Here is a 12790-nt window from a genome sequence, read left to right as displayed (position 1 = left end):
CTCTCTAGGCTTGCTGCACAGCCATCATCCTGGGGGCCTCTAAATGTCAGCAGGTGAGGGTGGCTGTCTTAGTCCATTTGGGTCATAAAGAAATACCTGAGACTGAGTAATTGATAAGGAAGATAGGTTTATTTAGCTCAAGATTCTGTGGATTGTACAGGAAGCATGGTGCTAGCATCTCTATTTGGGGAAGGCCTCAGACTGCTTCCGCTCATGGCAGAAGTGGGAGGAAAGTTGGCTTGTGCAGAGGTCACATGACGAAAGAGCAGGCAAGAGAGACCGGAGGAGCTGCTAGACTTTTCAAACAACCAGCTCTCATGGGAACTAATAGAGCAAGAACTCACCATCCTCCTTTGGTTGGGGGCAAAATAGGAAGAGCTTTAAACTACAGAATGTGGAATTGGGGCTTTACATGGTTGCCCATGGGAGCTACTGAAGGTTCCTGGGCAAGCAGAGGCATGACAAAAATGGTATCTGGAAAGTAAACTGGCAAATGTTAGGGCAGTATTTTTCAGACTTTTTTTCATTATTGTTTCCCGTCCCAGAACATTCATAGACATTTTTTCCCTAATGCCACTCCTCATGACATTTTAAGAGCACAGATAAACTGTATGTCTGCTTTTGGAGAGAGCCTTTCTCTTCATCTGAGCCTCTTTTCTGTGTATTTCTGGTTAGGGCTTCATCAGTCACCACTTCTTCAGCTTTCCATTTCTCAAAAATTTGATGACATCTCTCTTGTGCTGATGGCCTTCCTTCCATTCTCTTACAAGTGAGTTTTTTACTCCCATTATCCTCATTTAATTGAGTCCATGGCTCAGACTTCCATCTTGAACTGGATGTTCTGAAATGACTTCTTAAGTGCCCATGCTGTTTACAGCTTCTTCTGCCATTCTGCCAACACTGCCTGATTTCTGGTGCCTTTGTCATCCCTAGATTCCTTTGTATGACCAGTATATCTCATTTCTTGAAGACTCAGGCTTACTTCTATTACTAGGCCAAGTCAACCTGTCATGAAGAAAGTCATGGTTAACCACCTCTGTACCTCCTTCACCAAGAATCACTAGTTGTCCTCCTGGGTTGTGGGCCAGGTCTGAGTGCCCATCTCTGGGTCCCAGATTAGTCTGCAAATCAGAGCTTCTCTTGTCCCCTATGTCCTGGGCTCCTAGGACTTAATTTCTGCTTTGCTTCTGTTTCTAGCAGCTTTGTCTGTTGTCAACCTCTCCTTTTGCCAGTTGGCAATCTTGTGAATCTGCCACAGTTCCAAGATGATTGTGGCTCTCAGGCCCCAGTCTCCAGCTCAGATTCCCTGTTAGTGGGTGCTGTCTGCTTCTTTGGGACCTCATAGTCTTCTCCTGGAAACCCAGGTGCAAACCGCTGCCTGCACCTATTCTGAGGTGGCCGCCTCTTTAGAACACTTCCTTGTCCCTCCTCCTGGTTGACTGCCCTGCTGTTAGCTCAGTCCACCTCCAAACTGTGCTCTGATCTAACATATTTTCTTTCATTAGGCCCTGTCTTCTTTATCCCCTGTGCTCATTTGGGCTTTTACATGGAATACAAAGATATTTCCTACTCCCATTTGTTGATATATCATTCTCTGCTATGGTCTGAATGTTTGTGTCTCTCCAAATTTATGTTAAAATCCTTACCCCCAAAGTGGTGATATTAGGAAGTGGGACCTTGTGGGAGGTAGAGCCTCATGCATGAGATTAGTGCCCTTGTTCACAGGCCCCAGGGGGCTTGTTTGTCCCTTCCACTATCTGAAGACATGGTTGGAAAGTACCATTTATGAACCAGGGAAGCGGCACACACTAGCAACCATATTTGCTGGCACTTTGATCTTGGACATCCCAGTCTCCAGCACTGTAAGAAATAAATTTTGGTTGTTTATAACCTACTTAGCCTATGGTATTCTGTCATAGTAACCCTAATGGACTAAGACATCATCCAATTTTACACATCCTGCAATCTACACATTCTCAGTGGGGGCAATGTCACTCATAAGAGGATGAAAACTGATTATTGGGAGCTGAAAAAATCATACTCTTTTCATGTTTACATATAAAAAGCACAGATATATACACACAGTGCATAAACAGACATACAGTTAATCTGTGCTATTAACACTTTATAGGGGATGGCAATTAGGGGAAAAATGTCTATGAAGGTTCTGGGGTGGGGGGACAATAATAAAAACAAATCTTTTTCTTTTTTTTTTTTTTTTGAGATGGAGTCTCATTCTGTCGCCCAGGCTGGAGTGCAGTGGCACAATCTCGGCTCACTGAAACCTCTGCCTCCCGGGTTCAAGCGATTCTCCTGCCTCAGCCTCCCGAGTAGCTGGGATTAGAGGTGCCCACCACCATGCCTGGCTAATTTTTGTATGTTTAATAGAGATGGGGTTTCACCATGTTGGTCAGGCTGGTCTTGAATTCCTGACCTCGTGACCCACCCTCCTCGGCCTCCCAAAGTGCCGGGATTACAGGCATGAGCCACCGCACCCGGCCATGGAAACAAATCTTGACAATACTGCTATCATGTTTGTCAGTTTGCTTTCCAGACACCACTTTCGTCATATCTTCACTAACTCAAACACTTTTGGTAGCTCCCACAGTCAACTGCCTAAGCCCCAATTCCTCATTCTGTAAACAATGTCCCTAACCATCTTTCTAGTCCTAGCTCTCACTTCTCTCCTGACATAGATCATCCACTCTAGTTAAGTTGCTATTCATACTCTTAACCACAGTTTCTGCTTTTCTACTTTGCTCTCACCAGTATGTTACCTGAATATCTTCCCCTCATCTTTTTCCCTATGAAAATCCATTCAGTTTTAATGTCCCGTCCAAACCTCAATATCATATTTAAAACCTGCTTAATCACTTCAGCCAAGAGATCTCTCATTTTTCTATATTCAGCAGTATATCTTATCTATATTCTGCAGTTGACGGAAATTTATTACTATGTACTTTAGCTATACTATTCAGCTCTTTCCTCCAAGAGAATGTAAGTCCCTGAAGAGCATTTCTCTCTTTTTTTTTTTTTTTTTGAGATGGAGTCTCGCTCTGTTGCCCAGTCTGGAGTGCAGTGGTGCGATCTCGGCTCACTGCAACCTCTGCCTCCCGGGTTCACACCATTCTCCTGCCTCAGTCTCCTGAGTAGCTGGGACTATAGGTGCTCCCGACCTCGCTCGGCTAATTTTTTTGTATTTTTAGTAGAGACGGGGTTTCACCGTGTTAGCCAGGATGGTCTCAATCTCCTGACCTCGTGATCCACCTGCCTCAGCCTCCTAGAGTGCTGGGATTACAGGCGTGAGCCACCGCGCCCGGCCCCTGAAGGGCATTTCTGAGCCTTATGCTCTTCTCTGCCTAAAGAGTCCTTTGTGCAGTTGACACTGATATTTTTTGGTAGTTTATTTAATTATTTCTAATTTCAATTAACACAAAGTTCAAGCATATGTATTGGAGAGAGATGTAATAGGAGGAATTTTGTTGATGAGGTAAAGAAATAGATTCATGTAACTTTAAAAAAATATATTTCTTTATCTTTCTAACTAAGATAAAGGGTACATTTATCATCAAGCAGAGCACAATGTTTTGCAGATATAAACCAAAAACTCCACAGACGACTAAGTCCATGGTATTTCATTTCTCCTTGTTTAGAAGAAAAAACCTAAGCAAACAATGATTATAACAGCTAGAGCCACGTAGAATTTCAGAGTTCATGAGAACTTCAAGAAATTACAGATAATCACTGCTACTGAGGATCATCTCTTTTTGTGGAGAGAAGTAATCTCTGCTTAAGAGCTTAAAGTAATTTCAGTCTAATGGAGGTTCCTCCCCTGTGGGCCTCCTAAATACCTTGCCGGGCTGGGCTGGACTGGATTCCCTACATTAAGCGTAAGCTTATATCAGGAAGACAGAGGGGGAAAAAAGGGGGAGAAAACGAAGAGATGTTGATTCAGTTTCAACAAACTTTCATATAAATTTATATCTAAAAATTTAGAACAAAATGATTTCCTTTCTTTCTTTTTTTTTTTTTTTGAGGCAAGGTCTTACTCTGTCACCCAGGCTGGAGTGCAGGGGCCCAATCATGGCTCACCACAGCCTTGACCTCCCAGACTCAACGATCCTCTTGCCTCAGCCTCCCGAGTAGCTTGGACTACAAGTGTGTACCATTGCACTCAGCTAATTTTTGTATTTTTTGTAGAGACGAGGTTTCACCATGCTGCCCAGGCTGGCCTCAAATTCTTGGGCTCAAGTGATCCCCTAGTCTTGACCTCCCAAAGTGCTAGGATCACAGGCATGAGCCACTTTGGCTGGCCTGAATGGTTTTTCTTACAGTGTAGTTAAGCTTGTATCATTTCAAAATATTGAATTGTGTTTTTCAGTACATGTTGGGTGGGAAAGCCTACCAACATCTTTTTAGTGTTTAGGGTGTTAAAGGCCTATATCTACCCTGGGGAAGTGCAGATCAGGGTTTCGGCTGGAGGATCTACACAGCGGGATGCATCTGAGTTAGGTGGGTCTTAGGGAAAGGGATGCTGGAATGGGAAACTCCAGGGTTCAGCAGGGGGATGTGGATGGGGTGTTCTGGCAATCATTCTGCTAATATGGGTGCTATACAGAAATACCTAATATATCTCATTAGGGTACTGATAAAGAGTATGGCTCTCAAGTGAGACCAATTGAGTTAGAATCCCTTCTCCACCAATTACCAGCTCTATGACTGAGCAGGTTACTTGATTTCTCTGACATTTTCCTTATGTATAAAATGAAGATAATATTGGTGCACTTCACTGAGAATTACATGAGTTAATAATTGTGAAGGCACACCTGGACAGAGGAAATGCTCAAGCATGGACATTTTTATATTCCCAGCCTCCAGTGCCATGGCTGGCATGTAGAAAGCATGTGACAAACATTTGCTGAATAATAAATGTCAGACTGCCTGTGAGACGAATGAAGTAGACCATTCCTGAGTAGTTAATGAATGTTGCTGAGAATATCCTGATTCCAGTGGCTTTTTATTAAAATATTATCTTAAGTAAAATGACTAGTTTTATGTTATCATTGTCTATTGCTAGATTCTGTTTTTATATATGTGAAAGGATCATTATTATTAATTTCCTGGGTTTTTTTCTCTTGTTGTTGCTGCTGCTGCATCCTCACCAGAAGGAATTAAGATCTCATTTCCTCACTGAAACCCAGAAAGAAAAGGTTGGTGTTGTGTTCCTTTAGGTTTGACCTGTGGGAAGCGTCTCTGGTTCATGAGTTTTGGGTGGTAGGATTGGAAGTAAGATGCAGGGATATGTAGTATTACCCCTGAGCAGGAAGGTAGGCTTTGAGTAGAGAAGGTGAGGTAGTGCCCTAAGGCTGGGATGGCAGGGAGAGTACAGAGGGGCCCTTTGTGTGGGATTGGTTTGTATCCCAGTCCCAGTTCCCATGAAGTACCCTGGAAGATGGAAAGGTCTTTGATGCGGTTGCTGATGTTGGGCAGTAGGGGCTGAAGAATGGGAGTATTTCGGAGCTGCCCCTTCAAGTGAATCATCTAAACTTGTATCTTTTTAGAGAGCAAAGATGAACTGATTACCTTAGAAGATTGTGTAAGCTCTACCGGTTTCTTTTGTGATATCAAGGAAAGGGAAGTGACTCACAAAGCATGATAAAGTTTGGGGAAATCTTTTATTAATATGGAAGATGAAGAATTTAGATTCTGCCATAATATGATTTTGAAAAAGAGATAATAGCATGAAATGTTTTCATCTTAGTGTTGTGGGGCAAACTTGAAGCATCTATAGTATACAGTTTAGCTGATAATTAGCTGAAGCTGGACATAAAAGGAAGCTATCTAAAATTAATTTTTGATGATAGACATTGCTCTGTAAATTTTGAGCTTTAAGGTGTACATTCACAAATTATTTTCTCTTTAGGATCTGGATTGCTAAATTTGTGTAGGTTGTTATTGAGGCACAGGCAGCCTAAAACATGCCATAGTGATTTGAACAGTTTGCTGTAGTGACTTGCTGCGTGGTTCACTTAAGAGGCAGCTCTACAACATTCCCCATCCCCTGTTGCTTTCCATCAGCCACTGCGTCAAAGGCCTTGACACATTCCAGGGAAACTCATGGGACTTGGAAATGGGGTGCAGGAACAAAATCATTGAGAAGGAATCTCTCTTCTGCCCTTCTATGGCCCCACCTCACTTTCCTCCACTCAAAACATGTAAATACATGGCCTTTATATTTAAAATATTAAACAATTTATTATGATATGAGCTAAATATAAATGACTAATTTTTAATTTCTATGTTTATAAGAGATATAATTTAGAGATGAGAAGATATAGGCCCCATTATACATGTAAAAAAAAAAAAGAGCCTGTAGGCACTCAATGATTGGTTATTGAATGAATGCATCATAGTCCCTAAGTATTTTTACAGCCTCTGTATATAAAACACTTACAGCAAGCAGCATGAGACAGTGTGATGAGCATGGCCTTTGCCATCAGAGGAACTCAGATTTAAATTGTGACTCTTCCATCTTGGGCAAATCACTTGTCTTTAATTGGGCAAATCACTTATTTTCAAGATGGTGCTAATAAGAACTACTGCGTAAAATTGCTATGATGATTAAATAGGGAAACATAAGTAACACATCTAACAAAGCACCTAGAATATAGTAATTAGTCAATAAATATTTTGTAATAGTTAAGATAAACAATTCAAGCTGCTGTTAATATCTAAATCCAGAATTCTCAGGCACTTAACTTTATAAAATCTATTCCTCACTCATTTCAGTGTATTTCTGGATGGGAGGAATTTTATGTGATTATTTAGGGAATTTCATGTAATCATGTAGGAACTAAGTCTCCTTTCTTTTTATGACTCTGTCCTCTATGTCCTTAGAATTTTCTCCATTTAGTGTATGGAAGGAGAAAGCAGGCTGATGTGTGGGAAGTTTTGTTGGCATGCACCACTTCTCCCCATATTCCGTTAGCTAGAACTCTGTTACAGACACAGCTGTAAGGGAGACTAGTTAATGTAATTTCATCGTGTGCTTAGAAGAGAACACGTGTTTGGTGAGCATCTAGTTAGTATTGGCCACAGTTTTATTGTCCTTCCTCTTCTATTTTTCTCTTTAAAAATCCAGGAATATTTTAATTTATTATTGTCGAATGCTTTTTCTTTTTGAGGGTCTAATTAATCTAGAATTTCTTATACATAAAAAGTCCTTTTTTGGTACCTGACCAAGTAGTGATCAAGGTTTGTATGAAAACCCTTGAAGGAGATGAGAGAGAGGGACAGGGTAGGGAGGAGAGAGAGGGAACGACATGCAAGCGTATTTAGTGCTCGTGAGGATGAGGTGAAATAGGCACTCTCATTTCTTCCTAATGAAAGAATAAATGAGTCTAATCCTTCTGCAGGGAAATTTGATTTAAAATATTTATACTGCTTGACACGGTAATTAAGGTTTTTGGAAATGACCTAAGGAAATGCTTTGAAATACAGATATAAATCTATGTAAAAAATGTTGACTATAACATTATTCATAGTAACAAGTAATTGAAAACAATCTAAATGAAAACCCTAGGGAAATGGTTAAATAAATTATAGTATGTACACATAATGAAATGTTATACAGCTGTTAGATATAATCCTTAGGAATAGAATTTAACAACACAAAAATGCTTATGCTAAAATGTTACATGATGAAAATAGAATATATAGTTTTAAAGACAGTATAATTCTACCATGGACAGAAAATATTCAAGAAAAATACTGCATATAACCATGTCTATATCTAGAGTAGAATGGATAAATTAAATTATTACATATCATTCAAAGGAATATTCAGCAATGGAAAAAAAAAACTCTAGCTCCACCAAATAATGTGAATACATCTTGCATACACATTGTTGAGTGAAAAAAGAATCAAGATTTATTTAATAAAATTATAATGAAAAGCAAACAAATAACTAGTAAATCTTTAAGACGTCTAAGAATTCCCATGGGATTTTTGAAAATCTTTAAGGAGAAACATATAAATAAAACATGGAGTTTTCTGCTAGTCAAGCAGGTGTGGGGTCAGAGCATCAGTGTTTGGAGTATTAATGTAAAGGTGACCTCGTTTGTTCATGCAGCCAAGTAAAACTTGGAACACACAGTTCCACAATCGACTGGTTTATAGTCTTTGGTAACAAGTAGCAGAAATAAACTCAGGTACTTTGTATACAAAATAAATTGATTGTGAGTATATTAGATATATCACTTGGTTTTATTTAACTCCAAAGTAAACAAAAACACAATTACATCTGGCTTAAACAATATGGACCTTCATTATCTCAAGTAACAAGAAGTCCAGAGGTCCCAGAGTTGGCTAATTTAGTAGCTCAATCAGAGACTCAGGTACCTTTTGTCTAGCTGTTCTCTCTAACCACAGCATGTTGGTGAGTCTCTTCTTGTGGCTTTAAGATGGCTCTAGGTGTTCCAGGAATCATGTGCAGATATGATGATATCCAGATAAGGGGGGAAGAGGGTGATAAAAAGTTTGGTTGATAAAAAGTTGACTTTATCCCAAGCTCTGTAGTGTGCCTGTGCATAAACCAATCAGTGGTAAGGAGAATGAGACTCTCCATACCTGGCTTCGACTTCACTGCCTTGGGTCTGGGAAGGGGCCCAGTGACTCCTAGACAAACTACCAAGTAGGGCTTCTGTTATCAAGGAAGAGGTAGGGAAGAAAATTACTGTTGGATGAACAACCAACACTGATTCATCTCAAAGAAATAGGAGAAATAACAACTAAATCTTGAGTATGATGGAAAACAGCAGAGTATATTTTGGGAACTTAGCAGCAGGAATACATGAATTTTTCATCCCTTATGTGTTGCCTTTACTATGACTCCATTCCAACAATTCCCTGTCTCTTTGTCTTTCAGTTCAAAATTTCAAATATTGAGAATGACAGTATTTGAGTGGTCCAGCTTGTGTTAGCTGACCATTCCTGCATCAAGAAGCTATAACTGTGCAGTAAAGTTACTAAGAACAGTCATGGCTGTTGAATACCCACCTCCATAGGTAGCCATCCAAGAGGTGTTTAGTATATTCATCTTCCTGATTATCTGGTGAAGAGGAAGGTAAGAAGGGTATCCATTTCATGTTTTAATAATCATCTTATTTTTGTTTAGACTCTTCATTATCCCTGTATTCTGGTAATTTCATCTTTGACACTATATTTGACACAAATAAAGTGTCCTTGATACAAAGAAAGAAACTTGTTTAAGGTAGGTAAACTAGTTTAACCATCTTTTTTTTTTTTTTGGTTGTTGTTGAGACGGAGTCTCGCTCTGTCACTCAGGCTGGAGTGCAGTGGCCAGATCTCAGCTCACTGCAAGCTCCGCCTCCCAGGTTTACGCCATTCTCCCGCCTCAGCCTCCCGTGTAGCTGGGACTACAGGCGCCAGCCACGTCGCCCGGCTAGTTTTTTTTGTATTTTAGTAGAGACAGGGTTTCACCGTGTTAGCCAGGATGGTCTGGATCTCCTGACCTCGTGATCCGCCCATCTCGGCCTCCCAAAGTGCTGGGATTACAGGCGTGAGCCACTGCGCCCCGCCTAAGAAAGCAGTTTTATCTTTCCACTGCTAACTCTATTAAGGAAATAGCACCATACACTTTAGCCAATGTAAATTTAATTGGGGTGGGGGGAGAGAATAGAAGAGAGAAGAAGAGACAGAGATAGAGAGAAAGAGAGAGAAATATTGCGGGGAGAAAATTTGGGTAGTTCGTATAACATTGCACTTAAGATTTCTTTACCTGTAGTGAGAGAGGGTGGAGACATCCATTCCCTCTTGCTTCTCATAGCCTGAGCATCCCACCACAAGGTGTTGGATTCTAATGTTTAATGATAATACACTTTTCATGAAACATGGTGTCATGTGAATAAATAGCAATTTGTTGCAAAGCTCAGAAAAATTGGCATCTTGAAAGAGAGGATTTTATCAAATCTTGACATCAAGAACTCTAATAAATACTAAACTGAATAAAAAAGCATTAGGTAAGAGGTTAGAAAGGCTTTTGGTTGTAAAATTGAACCAAAAAGGTAAATCAATTACAAAGGTTTTTGCTTTCAGATTTTCTGCAGAAGAGAGGTACAAAGGAATTGAAAGCCAACTATAAACGTTGGGCATAAACGTTGAAAAATCTGCTTCAACTTCAAATGTGCAAACTGCTGGAGAAGCTGTAACATTGTATTTTGCATGCTTATTCTTTAAAATATACTCAACATTGCTGCATAGATTATACATTTATCCATAACTTTGTATAATTCAGAGTTACCCATCTAGAGCAAATATATCCTTTATCTTATGCAATCATGATTTAAGATTTTCAGTGTGATTCCTGTGATTTTCCACAGTTGTTGATTCTGCAAAGCCCTCAGATAAATTGCAACTTACCATGTGTATGTGTAAAGGTAGTTCTCCCCATGACTTCATTATGTAAGAATCAGCTCCTTTCTGACTTTAAAGATAGCAAGAACTTTTGAGCATATAATTTTCAGTTGGTTATAAAAAATAATTTTTAAAAATTGTGAAAGTAATAGGATCATATTTTGGAAAACTGAGGATATAGAGAAAGAAAAAGAAAAAAAAAATACCCTAATAGTGTTTTACCATTTTCAAAATAGTTCTTCCTGTTCTTTGTTGGAGCCTCTAAAGGGACTCCATGTACAGAAACACTCCTTCCCACTTGGTTCTGATAAAGTTAATAAGTTAAAACAAAAAATAAGGCAGAAGAGGTCTAAAAATTATCTTTACTGTTGGGATAAGGGCTCTTGGTCTGCCATGTGGGTTTGCTAATATTGAATATTGATTGAACATTGAATATTGCTAATATTGAATGTGCCAGCAATACTAGTGCATGTAGTAACCCTCTCTTTGAAGGGTCAGACTCCTGGAATATCAGAGGGACATGAGTTCCCTGAAGCCAGGACAATCCTAAGTGTGAATTGAGTCAAACACCCTCAGTTATTCTTTCCAAATTTAGCAATCAGTTAGCCCAACTGACTATACCTCTCTACTGCCAGTGTGAATTAAGGGAAGAGGAGAGGTTAGGAGGAGAGCTTAGAAAAAAATCCTTTCTATAGAAAATGGAATGGGAAAAGGTGTTTTATTTTTATGAGTTTTTAGAAAACAAACAGAAGAACATATTTCTACATTCATATAAAGAGAACAAAGCAAGAGTTTCAATGGAGACACGATTGTTGTCATATCAAGACACGTGTGTAAAAAAAGAGTTTACATAGCAGGTTTGGGACTGCTAGTCTTAGAAATGCCTGCTTGAAAGATTTGCCTTTGGATGGCATCTGGAAACTTGGGTTTCGAGTGGGTTTTCATCATGACCAGAACTGATAAGAGAAGCTCACTATGCCTAAATTGTTCAAACAATATGAATTATGTGGAACTCCTGCTTTCCTTCTGGGATTTCGGAATTTTGATACATGTTAAGCAGGGAGTGTCAACACAACTAGCCCTCAATAAAAATCTTGAGAAGTAAATCTCTAACGATCTTCCTTTAACTTATTACTGGGATAAGAAGTGTGTCCCATAGGAATCCACTGGAAGAGGGTTCTTGGAAGCTTGTGTGTGGCCTCATCTGGACTTTGCCCTGTAGAACTTTTCCTCTGCTGATTTTGCTTTGGGCCCCTTTGCTGTAACAGCTCCTCACTGTGACTTTATACCAGGACCTTTGAGGCCTCCTAGAGTATCACTGAACTGGGAGGTATTCTTGGAGCCCTCCAAAACAACATGGATAGTGTGGTTTCTATTGTTCCTTCCTTCAGTTCCCAGTGTTAAATCAAGTTTAGCCTAAAGCTGCCTCCTTATATATGTTAAGTTCGGCCTAAAGGTTTCTCTGTACATTGTGAACTATAACGTAAATGGAACTGTGAACAGACTAGGCTCACCTGGTCAGTGTTGTACCATAGTTGGACCTGTATCAGCTTCAGTTCCTGCCTCATTCTCCTTCAGTCTCCCCAACTCCTGGACCAGACATGTATTTCACTTTATGATGAAAAACACTGGTCTTCCCTGCAGGACACACCTATCAGCAAAGTTGGAGACTTGGAAGTGGTGAGAAATAAGGGAAGGTTCCAATCTATCTTTCATGGATTTCAGCTCAGCCTCAGAGGTATTGGAAGAGGCAATCCACCATGGGCTGTGAGCATGCCTTTGTGTTCTTGTTGAATGTGCCAAGAATTTAAGGCTCCTTTTATTTGGTCATTTCTCGAGGTTGTGTTTATAGCAAGAATGCTGAAGATGACGTATCTCCCACTGTGACAAAGAACAAGCTACTTACTGCTTATTACAGAAGTAATGGATTCTCCAAACTCAGTCTTTCTCAGCTGTGATATAGATAACACTGCATGTGCAGTAACCATCTGAGATTTTCTGTAAAGCCCCCGTGGGACTTGGGGAGCAAGGGGGACTATGACAAGCATGATGTTCATGCCATTTGCTGTATTGTGAGTAACAAAGTACTTTATCTGTGATCCAGGTGTCTTGTGTCTTCTGCCAACATTCATAAAACAGTAGGAGGTGAATCTATCAGCTTGCAAGTAGGGGAATATCCTAGCCTGACAGCAGCTTCCTGTTTGTCCTTGCTCTTTCCTCTTTGTGTCTATCTTTCTTTCCCAACTGCCCACCCTGTGAACTTAAGGCACTAGATACAGAGGCAACAGAGTCACATAGATTGTTTAACTAGATTCTACAACTGGATAGGGAAAAATTCCCATAGTAAATGCATTT

At 39.9% G+C, this 12790-nt stretch overlaps 1 long non-coding RNA gene across 1 annotated transcript; it reads left to right on the top strand.

Annotated features, from left to right (window-relative positions):
• The first annotated feature begins 5153 nt into the window (after positions 1 to 5153).
• Positions 5154 to 11545, top strand: LOC117085856. The gene is made up of 3 exons (XR_004438102.1): positions 5154 to 5210; positions 9177 to 9272; positions 10118 to 11545. It is a non-coding gene; the product is annotated as an uncharacterized LOC117085856 (long non-coding RNA).
• The last annotated feature ends 1245 nt before the right edge of the window (positions 11546 to 12790 follow it).

This window comes from Trachypithecus francoisi, unplaced genomic scaffold, assembly GCF_009764315.1.
Source record: "Trachypithecus francoisi isolate TF-2019V2 unplaced genomic scaffold, Tfra_2.0 Lachesis_group1, whole genome shotgun sequence".
NCBI classification, from domain to species: Eukaryota; Metazoa; Chordata; class Mammalia; order Primates; family Cercopithecidae; genus Trachypithecus; species Trachypithecus francoisi.
The sequence above is the reverse complement of the archived record's forward strand: the minus strand, read 5'-3'. Positions and strand labels throughout refer to the sequence as shown.